The 13,793-nt window shown below is 40.7% G+C and overlaps 1 protein-coding gene across 1 annotated transcript in view; it reads left to right on the top strand.

Moving 5' to 3' along the window:
- LOC124002643 (protein MTSS 1-like) overlaps positions 1-13,793 on the top strand; it is a 118,818-nt gene that overhangs the window by 32,681 nt on the left and 72,344 nt on the right. The window lies entirely within an intron of this gene.

Genomic DNA, 13,793 nt, shown 5'->3' with positions numbered 1-13,793 from the left:
TAGCAATTAAACACTTGAATGGTAGATGTGCAGAAGATGAACGTGCAAGTAGAGCAACTCTGGGGCAAAAGAGCAAAATAAAAAAATACAATATGGGGATGAGGTAGTTGTATGGGCTATTTACAGATGGGCTATGTGCAGTGATCTGTGAGCTGCTCTGACAACTGATGCTTAACGCTATTGAGGGAGATATGAGTCTCCAGCTTTAGTGATTTTTGCAGTTCCTTCCAGTCATTGGCAGCAGAGAACTGGAAGGAAAGGCGGCCAAAAGAGGAATTGGCTTTGCGGGTGACCAGCGAGATATACCCGCTGGAGCGCGTGCTTTGGGTGGGTGCTGCTATGGTGACCAGTGAGCTGAGATATAAGGCGGGGTTTTACCTAAAAGAGACTTACAGATGACCTGGAACCAGTGGGTTTCGCGACGAGTATGAAGCAAGAGCCAGCTAACGTGAGCGTACATGTCGCAGTGGTGGGTAGTATATGGGGCTTTGGTTACAAAACTGATGACACTGTGATAGACTGCATCCAATTTGTTGAGTAGAGTGTTGGAGGCTTTTATTGTAAATGACATCGCCGAAGTCGAGGATCGGTAGAATGGTCAGTTTTACGAGGGTATGTTTGGCAGCATGAGTGAAGGATGCTTTGTTGCGAAATAGGAAGCCATTTCTATATTTCATTTTGTATTGGAGATGCTTAATGTGAGTCTTGAAGGAGAGTTTACAGTCGAACCAGACACCTAGGTATTTATAGTTGTCCAAATATTGTAAGTCACAACCGTCCAGAATCTAGGTCGACCGATTATGATGAAATACTGAAACATGTTCAAGTTGGTTTAAATAATGCAAAAACAAAGTGTTGGAGAAGAAAGTAAAAGTGCAATATGTGCCATGTAAGAAAGCTAACGTTTAAGTTACTTGCTCAGAACTTGAGAACATATGAACGATGTTGGTTCCTTTTAACATGAGTCTTCAATATTCCCAGGTAAGAATTTTTAGGTTGTATTTATTATAGGACTATTTCTCTCTACCATTTGTATTTCATTAACCTTTGACTATTGGATGTTCTTATAGGCACTTTAGTATTGCCAGTGCAACAGTATAGCTTCCGTGCCTCTCCTTGCTCCTTCCTGGGCTCGAACCAGGAACACATCGACAACAGCCACCCTCGAAGCAGCGTTACCCTTGCTCTGCATGGGTATCAACCACTCCAAGTCTCAGAGCGAGTAACGTGTGAAACGCTATTAGCGCGCACCCCGCTAACTTGCTAGCCATTTCACATCTGTTACACCAGCCTAATCTCGGAGTTGATAGGCTTGAAGTCATAAACAGCGCAATGCTTGAAGCACAGTGATGAGCTGCTGGCAAAATGCACGAAAGTGCTGTTTGAATGAATGCTTACTAGCCTGCTGCTGCCTACCACCACCACTCAGTCAGACTGCTCGATCAAATCATACTTAATTATGACATAATAACACAAATACGAGCCTTTGGTCATTAATATGGTAGAATCTGGAAACCATCATCTCGAAAACAAGACGTTTATTCTTTCAGTGAAATACGGAACTGTTCTGTATTTCATCTAAGTCTAAATATTCCTGTTACATTGTACAACTTTCAATGTTATGTCATGATTACGTAAAATTCTGGCAAATTAGTTTGCAAAAAGCCAGGCTGCCCAAACTGTTGCATATACACTGACTCTGGGTGCAATGAACGCAAGAGAAGTGACACAATTTCACCTGGTTAATATTGCCTGCTAACCTGGATTTCTTTTAGCTAAATATGCAGGTTTTAAAAGTATATACTTCTCTGTATTGATTTTAAGAAAGGCATTGATGTTTATGGTTAGGTACACATTGGAGCAACGATACGCACCGCATCGATTATATGCAACGCAGGACACGCTAGATAAACTAGTAATATCATCAACCATGTGTAGATAACTAGTGATTATGATTGATTGTTTTTATAAGATACGTTTTAAAGTTTTAGCTTACTGCATTCGCGTAACAGGCAGTCTCCTCGTGGAGTGCTATGTAATCAGGTGGTTAGAGTGTTGGACTAGTTAACTGTATGGTTGCAAGATTGATTCCCCCGAGCTGAAAAGGTAAAAATATGAACAAGGCAGTTAATCCACCGGTCCTAGGCTGTCATTGAAAATAAGAATGTTCTTAACTGACTTGCCTAGATAAATAAATATTAAATAAGTATTAAAAAAAACGGCCAAACCGGTGTCCAAAAATACCAATTTCCGATTGTTCTGAAAACTTGAAATCGGCCCTAATTAATCGGCCATTCCGATTAATCAGTCGACCTCTAGTCCAGAGTAGTGGTGCTGGGCGGGCGGGCAGGCAGTTGCCGGCAGCGATCGGTTGACAAGCATGCATTTAGTTTTACTTTCATTTAAGATCAGTTGGAGGCCGCAGAAGGGGAGTTGTATGGTGTTGAATCTCATCTGGAGGTTAGTTAAGTGTCCAAAGAAGGGCCAGAGGTATACAGCATGGTGTCGTCTGTTTCGAAGTGTATCAGAGAATCACCAGCGGCAAGAGCGACATCATTGATATGTATACAGAGGAAATAGTCGGCCCGAGAATTGAACCCCGTGGCACCCCCATAGACTGCCAGAGGTCCGGACAACAGGCCCTCCAATTTGACACACTGAAATCTATCAGAGAAGAAGTTTGTGAACCAGGCGAGGCAGTCATTTGAGAAACCAAGGCTGTTGAGTCTGTCGATAAGAATGTGATGATTGACAGAGTTGAAAGCCTTGGCCAAGTCGATGAATATGGCTGCACAGTAATGTCTCATCGATAGTGGTTATGATATTGTTTAGGACCTTGAGCGTGGCTGAGGTGCACCCGTGACCAGCTCTGAAACCAGATTGCATAGCGTAGAAGGTACGGTGGGATTCGAGATGGTCGGTGATCAGTTTGTTAACTTGGCTTTCGATGACCTTAGAAAGGCAGGGTAGGATAGATATGGGTCTGTAGCAGTTTCGGTCTAGAGTCTCCCCCTTTTGAAGGGACCGATGACTGCGTCAGCTTTCCAGTCTATTGGAATCTGACGATTCGAAAGGGTTTGAACAGGCTAGTAATAGGGGTAGCAACCATTTCGACAGATTATTTTAGAAAGAGAGGGTCCAGATTGTCTAGCCCGGCTGATTTGTAGGGGTCCAGATTTAGCAGCTCTTTCAGAACATGAGCGATCTGGATTTGGGTGAAGGAGAAATGGGGAGGCTTGGGCGAGTTGCTGTGGGGGGTGGATGGCTGTTGATCGGCGTAGGGGTAGCCAGGTGGAAGACATGACAATGCCGTCGAAAAATGCTTTTTGAAATGATCGATTATAGTGGATTTATCAGTGGTAACAGTGTTTCCTAGCCTTAGTGCAGTGGGCAGCTGGGAGGAGGTTTTTCTTCATGGACTTTAGTGTCCCAGAACCTTTTTGAGTTTGTGCTACAGATGCAAATTTCTGCTTGAAAAGGCTCGCCTTAGCTTTCCTAACTGCCTGTGTACATTGGTTCCTAACTTCCCTGAAAATGTACATATCACGGGGGCTATTCAATGCTAATGCAGAATGCCACAGGATGTTTTTGTATATCTGTTCCTAGTTCAACATTTTTTGAACGGGGCATGCTTATTTAAGATGGCGAGGAAGGCACTTCTATAGAATAACCAGGCTTCCTCTTCTGACGGATGGTGGTCAATATCCTTCCAGGATAATTGCCTTTAGACTTTTGGGAATTGGCCTATATCTATACGGCTAAATTGAAATGTTTCTTACAGAACAAATTTGAAATGCATATGCATAATCATGTTAGCAATAGAAAAATATCAGTTTGTAGATAATGGGAGAAATTATTAGACCAAAGGTGTGTACACAACAGTTCACCAGACACAAGACCGAACATTACACTGTTGATTTAGTGCATTTGACATTTACTGTACTTTTTGCCGCATTTGTTAGTGACGAAATCTGAAAATACTCTGGGATACATTCAGTAATGTGGGGTAGGTGCAACACAAGTCAAAAACAGTACATGGGCTTGAGTGAGGGGACAAACTGGTGTTTCCAAGTGGCCACGCACCTCCCAAGTGTGCATAGGTCCTAAGTAATTTAAATGCTCTTTTGTGACTCAAAAGATTTAACTATACAGTACTTTTTGAGCACTCCTAGCTGTGCCGTTGAGGAACGAGAGAGCACACTGGTAGTTTTGTTTGGAACACATCCCTGCGTCTCCTCCATCACACAATTACAGTTTACACTGTCCAAAACGGTCCTTTATAAATCTGGGTCAGGTGTGAATGATTTGAATGACTTGTTCTTTTGCCAACACGACTAGCTAAGTTATAGAATATACTCTTACAGTGATAGGCTTTCACAGGGCAATTCAGAGAAACAGATAGTAAATTTTGTGCGAGTAGAAAGGGGTCATGAGTGCATTCGGATGCGTGTGCAGCGGGAACTTCACAGTAAACAAACAGGCTCATTCTGTTCAGAACAACCCAGTGTATGACGCAATGACAACTTTTAACTATATTGTCCCAGTCAAAGGTTGGACTCACTCAAGGATTTTTCTTTATGTGCTCAGCATATGTGGTAACTCCTTCAACTGTTGGAGAAGCATTCCAGGTGCTGCTGGTTGATTGAATGCCTAGTGTGCAAAAGCTGTCATCAAGGCAAAGGGTGGCTACTTTGAAGAACTTCAAATATATTTTGATTTACCACCTTTTTGGTTACTACATGATTCCATGTGTTATTTCATAGTTTGATGTCTTCACTATTATTATAACAATGTAGAAAATAGTTTTTTTTTAAAAACCTTGAATGAGTAGGTGTCCAAACTTGACTGGTACTCTACATCAAACATAGTGATCATAAATGTTGACACTGTAAATGGAAATGTGAAGTACACGTTTGGACTCACGGGGGTTTGGCTTGCTTGTATGCCATCAGTGTTATTGTCCTCCGCGTCTAATCTTTCAAAAAACAAATTCATATTAATTTATAGTATTTGCCTCAGACTATTAAAAAGTTGCCCAATTATCAGAAGGGATGGGGGAACGTCTTGTCACGCAACTTATGTTCGTCTAAACCTATACAGAGCTGGGAGAGGCAAAGCCAGAGCTATGATGTCATATATAATATGTTAATGTACAGCCACTACGTTCCAATTTAGGTGCTTATTAGTCCCCAAATCTGCCATTTTCAACCCTTTATAAGGGCACAAGTGTAACTGGTTATTAATAAGCTACCACTGAAGCGGCGTATTTCCATCTGAGATTCTGTGTATTTCTAAGAAGCAGCGGATAGGGTGGGGGTCTCACAAATACATTTAAAAACAGAACTCTCAAAGGGCAGAAGATCTGAGTATTCGCAGGACAGTGTTTTCCGTGTGCGTTGTGCGTGCGCGCAGGCGCATGCTTTCAGTTAACACGGCACTGAAGCACAGTACAAAGTGTCAGTTTCCACTGTGATATTGTTATTAAACCCCCCCCCCCTCCTATCCCTAGAGATCAAGTGACACAATCCAGTTTTGAAATGATCACACTGAACCATTAACATTGCTGTTATACAACAGTAAAGTGGCCTTTGAATCTTTTAATTGTTTTGAAATATTCATATTTTGTAACAGATTGAAATGTTAAACTGCCAGTTCCTTTCAATGCTTACTTTCTGCTAAGGATTACAGTCTACGCTTTACTTTCTGCTAAGGATTACAGTCTACGCTTACTCATGAAAATCAGGATAGTTTTTAAGTGTGCCGGTCTTGGGGGGGGGGGGGGGGAATCATTCCATCAGTTGTTTGGGTACTGGGTCAGTGTATTATCACCCTGTCAGATTCTCAGCCTAAAACCCGCACCTACAATTTACGACCTGCTCTTTGCACTCAAGTGGAAAAACTGCAGTAATAACAGTGGGTGTTCCGTCAGCCAGGCCTTCTATTATCCACCACTTGAACAATGAGAGCTGGTAATGCTAGATCATTATACCTGAGACAGTGTTAGATAATCCCCCCCCCCCCCCTGCTTCCAGTTTGAAGGGACATGAATTAAAGACTATCAGTTTTCCCATTGCTCTCTATAAGCCAGACCTTAAGCTACTATCAGTGTCACTAGCCCTGACTTGGATGGCGCTGCTGTTTTTTATTTTTCAGAGTGGTAGTACTTGGCACCTTCCCTTGTATTTGGCTCTTTTGTTATAGCGCCTCGTAAAAATATTATAAAATAGTTTACTACATGATCTGCTTATGTTCCTGGCCAATATGTTTAAGTTAACCTTTACACAGTAAGGCAGACCCTGCACATGCATTTCTTGCTGTAATAACACAAAGTATAAAGGTGCTTTGGCAAGCCTTGCGTGCACACACAGCCCTATCATCGTTTAGAGAAGCCAATGCCTTTGACCCATAAGTTCCCTTGGGCAACTGTTTAAGCAATGTCTACCTACTCTGCAAAGCAACTCAGTGGTTGTGTAGGTTTTGTTGTGTGATGCCCTGTTTACATCGTGATGTAATTCATTACGCTGTACGTTATACATTTTTTTTTACACAGTGTTTCTCAACTTTGTTTTTATGTTTTGGCACATTTTTTTTACATCCATGTTAGTGAGCATTTCTCTTTTGCCAAGATAAGCCATCCACCTGACAGGTGTGGCATATCAAGAAGTTGATTAAACAGCATGATCATTACAGAGGTGCACATTGTGCTGGGGACAATAAAAGGCCGCTTTAAAATGTGCAGTTGTCACAACACATTGCCGCATGTTTTGAGAGAGCTTGCAATTGTCATTTCTCTACCATAAGCTGCCTCCAATGTCGTTTTAGAGAATTTGTCAGGACATCCAACCGGCCTCACAACCAAAAACAACGTGTAACCACTCAAGCTCAGGACCACCATCTTCACCTGCGGAATTGTCTGAGGGGGAGTGGGGGTGGGGTGGGGTGCTGAGGAGTGTTTCTGTCTGTAATAAAGCCCTTTTTGTGGGGAAAACTAATTCTGATTTGCTGGGCCTGGCTCCCAGTGGATAAAAAAAAGAAAAATGGATGCACACCTGCCCAGTCATGTGAAATCCATAGATTAGGGCCTAATGAATATAAATTGACTGTTTTCCTTATATGAACTGTGACTCAGTAAAATCGTTAACATTTTTGCGATTTTATTTTTTTATTTGACAACTGAACAGCAAGCGTTGACTAGTTTCTAAAATGTGTCGAACAGATAGACTTTATTCAATCTCCTATACCCATTTGCCGTAAATAAATCATGCAGCAGTTGTGTTCATGGCATCGGGAGAAGTAAATCAGGATTTCCTAGGTTTCCTTTCCATGGATGCATAGGCTACTGGTAGGCCTATGCTTTTTGGAGATTATCTGCAGATAAATTATGAAAACAATGTGTAGCGGAGAACCTCATTCTGGTCCAAATATGATGCTTAGGGCCCTCATGGAATCCAGGCATTAACTAACTTCTACAATATTCTAAAATGTATTGATTGACCTTAGTAGGTAATCAATTAAATGTATTCAATTAATTTGCCCAAGTTTATCATAAGACATGAACAGAATGCATCAGTGATTTGTATTTCCTACAACTTTCTGAAAAGGCAACGAGAATGCCCCTTTCTGTGGGGGGGTGTGGTGCACAAGTCTACACTATCTAGCCATTAGCGATAATGCTAATTGAAAACAGTCTTCTGGTAGATGGAAAGGCTTTCCCAAATACCTTTAAAATATATATATATATATATATATATATATATATATATTAATTAAATGTTACCTACAAAGTAGCAGAATGATATCATGATTATTTTCCTAAATCCAGTGGGTAATTGTTTTACAAACTACCATCACGTGCACTACAAAAACACTGCTAAACAGCCTCTTGCTAGGTGAACACTATAAATAATAAATGGCTACACCCATAAATCTGATTTTTCCCAGACCTCAAAATTGGTCTCCTGGTGTGATTTAATTATTGTTGTGGACTTAGAATATCCCAACTTTCCCCAATAATATATATTTTGAGAGTGAACCTGAGAAACTAAACCTTTACAATTTAAGATTATGTGGATTATTTCATTTAGTTTCTTGCGGAGTGCTTGCTTAAATGTCTAAACTGTCATTTCTGGTTGTCTAGGTGCATTACCCAGATGTTCTGGGTATCTCAAGAGACATGTCTGAATAATTCAATTATGTGCACATGTTTGTTTACATCCCTGTTAGTGAACAGTTCACACTGAATTCATATGTTTTCAGTAATAAAAAATGGTAGTCATGTTTTTCTACACAATACCACAGCAAATGTTTCCAATCTAGGAGGTAAATGCGATTTTAAAGTATTCAATAATTTTATTTCAGATGGAATCAAGGTGCTAGAATGTAGCAGAGGCCACCAAAATAGAGCTCCTTTGGCAAAACATTTCAAACCCAGGGCCGGGGACGCCTGGCTGGCGACTTTTTCTGTTTGGCTGGCTACTCTATGTACCTGTGGAGAACACTGCATTGACCAGTCATTCTCTCTCCACTTAGAGTGCCCCACAGGTGTCCTGCTATGCTCCTTTCCTTTCCAGAACCTCATAAAGGTGCAATCTGGAGTTGCTCCACCAGTTTTGGGGTGTTAAATTCATTCTATATATCCATTGATACTTGAAGGTTAGTTCAACTGTTGTACATCAGAACACAAAATATAAGCTTGCTTTACTTCAATGTTTGTAAACAAAGTCAATGTACACTGTCTGTATAGCTTCAAAACAGTGTTAAAACATGAGTCAGATACACTGTACAAAACATTAGGAACAACTTTCTTTCAAACAGCATGCAGAGACATTTAAAAACGGCATCCACGAGTTCATCTGACTCTGTGGTTGTAGAATAAAGGGCCTATTGCCAAAATCCTGAATTATGTATCCCTTTAAATTCCCTGCTCTGTTTTGCTTGTTTACTGAGGGTAATTTCATAGGGAATTGTCGGAGGCGCTTTTTCATATTGTTACATTGCCTTTATTCAAGCCTTTCTAAAACCTGGCTGGACTTGATATACATTGCCTTCAGAAAGTGTGAATTCCCTTGGATAATTGTTTTCTTCTTCTAACCTATCTACGCACAATAACCCATGATAAAGTGAAAACATGTTTTTATACATTTTAGCAAATGTATTGAAAAATTAAATAGAAATCTAATATTCTTCATTTTCACACCTCTGAGTCAATAATCTTTCTGGGTAAGTGCTTTGCACGTCTGGTTTGTACAATATTTGCCCATAGAATTTCAAGCAGATTTAAGTAAAAAATGTAACTGCCTCTCAGGAACATTCACCACAGTCTTGGTAAGCAACTCCAGTGTATATTTGGCCTTGTTTTAGGTTATTGCCCTGCTGAAAGGGGAATTAATCTCCCAGTGTCTGGTAGAAAGCAGACTGAACCAGGTCTTGCTTTAGGATTTAGCTCCATTTAGTTGATTTCATTCATCCTGAAAAACTCCCCAGTCCTTAACGATTACACGCATACTCATAAAATGATGCAGCCACCAGTATGCTTGAAAATATGGAGAGTGGTACTCAGTAATGTATAGGATTTGCCCCTAACATAACACTTTGTATTCAGGACAAAACGTTTATACACTTTTTTGCAGTATTGATACACCATCCAAAGTGTAATTAATGACTACACCATGCTCAAAGGGCATTCAATTAGGGATGCACTGATATGACATTTTTGTCCGATATCCAATATCTTTCTTGCCAAAGAACCAGATGCCGATATTTAACATTTGTGGCCTTAAGCATTCTAGTACAGTTAAATAGTTGAAACAACAAAAAGTTATTTTGCTGGCAGTTACTTATGTCCCCATTACCAGTAAAACATAATCAAAACCCATTTATTTAACTTACTTGCTGTGCTGTTTCGTTGTTCAGTCGTTTCAAACCAGAATTTCATCATATGTCAAGAAGTGAAGTTTCAGCTCTGCCAGTCCCTGGCGCCTCTTCCTCGGTGCGTACTGTCACTGTGTCCGTTTCCATCTTGTCCAGCTGTATCTGTAAAGTTTCAAGTAAACCCTTTTTTTGTCTGCATCGAAGTAGCGGTCCTTGTACCTGGCATCGAGCATGGTGTCGATACAGTAAAGAGGCTTAGAGAGAATGCCACCGAATTGCTTGTTCACAGTCTCTAGTAGAGTACTTTTGCAAGTTCTAACCCAACTGCCGACAGTGTTGTTGAGCAGGCGTTCCAATGCCATGACCAAGGGTATCACGTCTGCTACAGACGCAGTTGATGAGCTTGTTTCTTGAGTCAGGTGTTCGAATGGAGCTCGGCAAGTGTTCATTTTCTGAAATGGCAGCAGTGGTATGAGAACCAGCACGTTCTTAAGGAAGCAATACGGCTTTCCTCAGTACGAAATCGTCGTTGACCCACTGTGTTGTCACTCAGCATGCTCATGGGACTGACATCTCTGGTCCAACTGTCAGTCGTGAAGCTGATAGTAGTGACGCCTATAGCAAGTGCATGTGCGTTTCAACAATACTGTATAACTCCGGTAGGGCAACATCTGAAAAATAGCACCTACTTGGTAGTGTGTACCGGGGCTCAAGGTGCTCAACCAGTTGGTGAAAGCCAACATCATCCATGACAGAGAACGGTTGATTGTCAAGGACAATGAATTCCGTTATCTTGGCGTAAATGGATTTTGCCTTTGAGTTGTCTCGCTGAAATCTTCTTACTCTTTCAAATGACTGCTCAACTTGAACTTGTTTAGTTGTTGGAAGTGTGCGTTTAGTTTTTTTCTACTACACTAAGTAGTCGCTGAATGTCTGGGGGTGATTCACTTTCAAATCTGTAATTAGGTTTGTGGTATGGAACAATTTCACTTTCTCACATCGGGAAATAGCAGCAGCACAAATGTTGCATATGGCCTTTTTTGTTATCTTCCTTTGACACTTCAAAATAGATCCACACAGCTGACATTGTGGACATAGATTTTTGGGTATCTGCTGTTCTTTACTCCCTAATAATCAGCCTGTGGTCTCCCTTCCTTCAGACATGGTCCATTTCCGCCTAAGTGCAAACAGGTTAACCTCTTGCTCCTACCTGACACGCAGGCGTCCCATCTAGACATCTGGAAATGCAAATGCGCTACGCTAAATGCTAATAGTACTAGTTAAAACTCAAACATTCATTAAAATACACATGCAGGGTATTGAATTAAAGCTACACTCGTTGTGAATCCAGACAACAAGTCAGATTTTTAAAATGCTTTTCGGCGAAAGCATGAGAAGCTATTATCTGATAGCATGTAACACCCCAAAAGACCCGCAGGAGACGTAAACAAAATAATTAGCATAGTCGGCGCTACACAAAACCCACAAATAAAATATAAAATATTCATTACCTTTGACCATCTTCTTTTTCGATTAAATCGGTCCATATATAGCCTAGATATCGATCTATGAAGACTTTGTGATCAACGAAAAAAATAGCGTTTTATAGCGTAACGTCATTTTTAAAAATTAAAGTCGACGATAAACTTTCACAACACTTAGAAATACTTTTGTAATGCAACCTTAGGTATTAGTAAACGTTAATAAGCTATCAAATTGATCACGAGGCGATGTATATTCTATAGCTGTACGTCTGGAAATAATGTCCGGGTAAATCTCAACCAAAATATCCGGTTGGAGACCTGAAGAAATAGTCTGTCTCTTGTTCGTTTGACCAAGAAACAAAGCCTAGGCAAATGACAAGACTGTTGACATCGTGTGGAAGCTGTAGGTATTGCAACCTCGGCCCCATTTAATGTGGTTCACCTTTATCAATCGGTTGAAGTGGCGCATGGATATATTTTTCAATTTTCAGTGATCAGATTTTCCTGCACTTTTCGATGAAACGCACGTTATGTTAGTCACAGCCGTGATTTAACCAGTTTTATAAACGTCTGAGTTTTCTATCCACACATACTAATCATACTGTGAGGGGAACGGCACCTGAGTACCTCCAGGCTCTGATCAGGCCCTACACCCAAATAAGGGCATTGCGTTCATCCACCTCTGGCCTGCTTGTCTCCCTACCACTGAGGAAGTACAGTTCCCGCTCAGCCCAGTCAAAACTGTTCGCTGCTCTGGCTCCCCAATGGTGGAACAAACTCCCTCACGACGCCAGGACAGCGGAGTCAATCACCACCTTCCGGAGACACCTGAAACCCCACCTCTTTAAGGAATACTTAGGATAGGATAAAGTAATCCTTCTCACCCCCCCCCCCCCTTAAAATATTTAGATGCACTATTGTAAAGTGGCTGTTCCACTGGATGTCATAAGGTGAATGCACCAATTTGTAAGTCGCTCTGGATAAGAGCGTCTGCTAAATGACTTAAATGTAAATGTAAATGTATATGCATATACTATATTCCTTGCATGAGTAGCAGGGTGCTGAAATGTTGCGCGATTTTTAACAGAATGTTCGAAAAAGTAGGGGGTAGGAGTAACAGGTTAAGAATACCTTAACCTCGTTGGGCTGAGATCCCGCTAACGGGATCGATATGACAAAAATCAGTGAAAGTGCAGGGCACAAAATTCAAACAAATCTTAAAATTCCTCAAACAAGTTTTTTTTTACACCATTTTAAAGAGACTTCTGGTTAATCCCACCACTGTCCGATTTCAAAAAGGCTTTACGACGAAAGCACACCAAACGATTATGTTAGGGGAGTGCCTAGTCAGAGAAACAGCCACTTTTCCAGCCAACGAGAGGAGTCACAAAAAGCAGAAATGGAGAGCAATTAATCATTAACCTTTGATCTTCATCAGATGACACTCATAGGACTTCATGTTACACAATACATGTGTGTTTTGTTCGATAAAGTTCATATTTATATATATTGGCAGGTTTACGTTCAGTAGTTCCAAAACATCCGGTAATTTTGCAGAGCCGCATCAATTTACAGAAATATTCATAATTAACATTGATACAGGTGTTATGCGTGGAACTTTAGATAAACTTCTCCTTAATGCAACTACTGTCTCAGATTTCAAAAAAGCTTTACCGAAAAAGCACACGATGCAATAATCTGAGTACAGCGCTCAGATCAAAACAACCCAAACAGATATCCTTCATGTTGTGTAGTCAACAGAAGTCAGAAATGGCATTATAAATATTCACTTACCTTTGATCTTCATCAGAATGCATTCCCAGGAATCCCAGTTCCACAATAAATGTTTGCTTTGTTCGATAAATTAACTTTATGTCCAAATACCTCCTTTTTGTCTGTTTAGCCCAGTAATCCAAATTCATGACCCGTGATCACTAGGTGCAGACAAAAAGTTTCATTATAGACTGTAGAAACATTTCAAACGATGTATAAAATCAATCTTTAGGATGTTTTTATCAAATTTTCAATAATGTTCCAACCGGAGAATTCCTTTGTCTGTAGAATTACAATGGAACGCAAGCTAACTGTCACGTGGACGCCCGTGGTCAGCGCATGCCTCTCTGGCAGACCTCTGACTCATTCGCCTCTCATTCGCCCCCACTTCACAGTAGAAGCATCAAACAAGGATCTAACGACTGTTGACATCTAGTGGAAGCCTTAGGAAGTGCAATATGACACCATAGACACTGTATTCGATAGGCCAAGAGTTGAATGACTTACAAACCTCAGATTTCCCACTTCCTGGTTGGATTTTTACTCAGGTTTTTGCCTGCCATATGAGTTCTGTTATACTCAGACATCATTCAAACCGTTTTAGAAACTTCAGTGTTTTCTATCCAAATCTACTAATAATATGCATATCGTAGCTTCTGGGCCTGA

This window comes from Oncorhynchus gorbuscha, linkage group LG18 (assembly GCF_021184085.1).
Source record: "Oncorhynchus gorbuscha isolate QuinsamMale2020 ecotype Even-year linkage group LG18, OgorEven_v1.0, whole genome shotgun sequence".
Taxonomy (NCBI): domain Eukaryota; kingdom Metazoa; phylum Chordata; class Actinopteri; order Salmoniformes; family Salmonidae; genus Oncorhynchus; species Oncorhynchus gorbuscha.
This window is presented reverse-complemented; position numbering and strand designations above follow the sequence as displayed.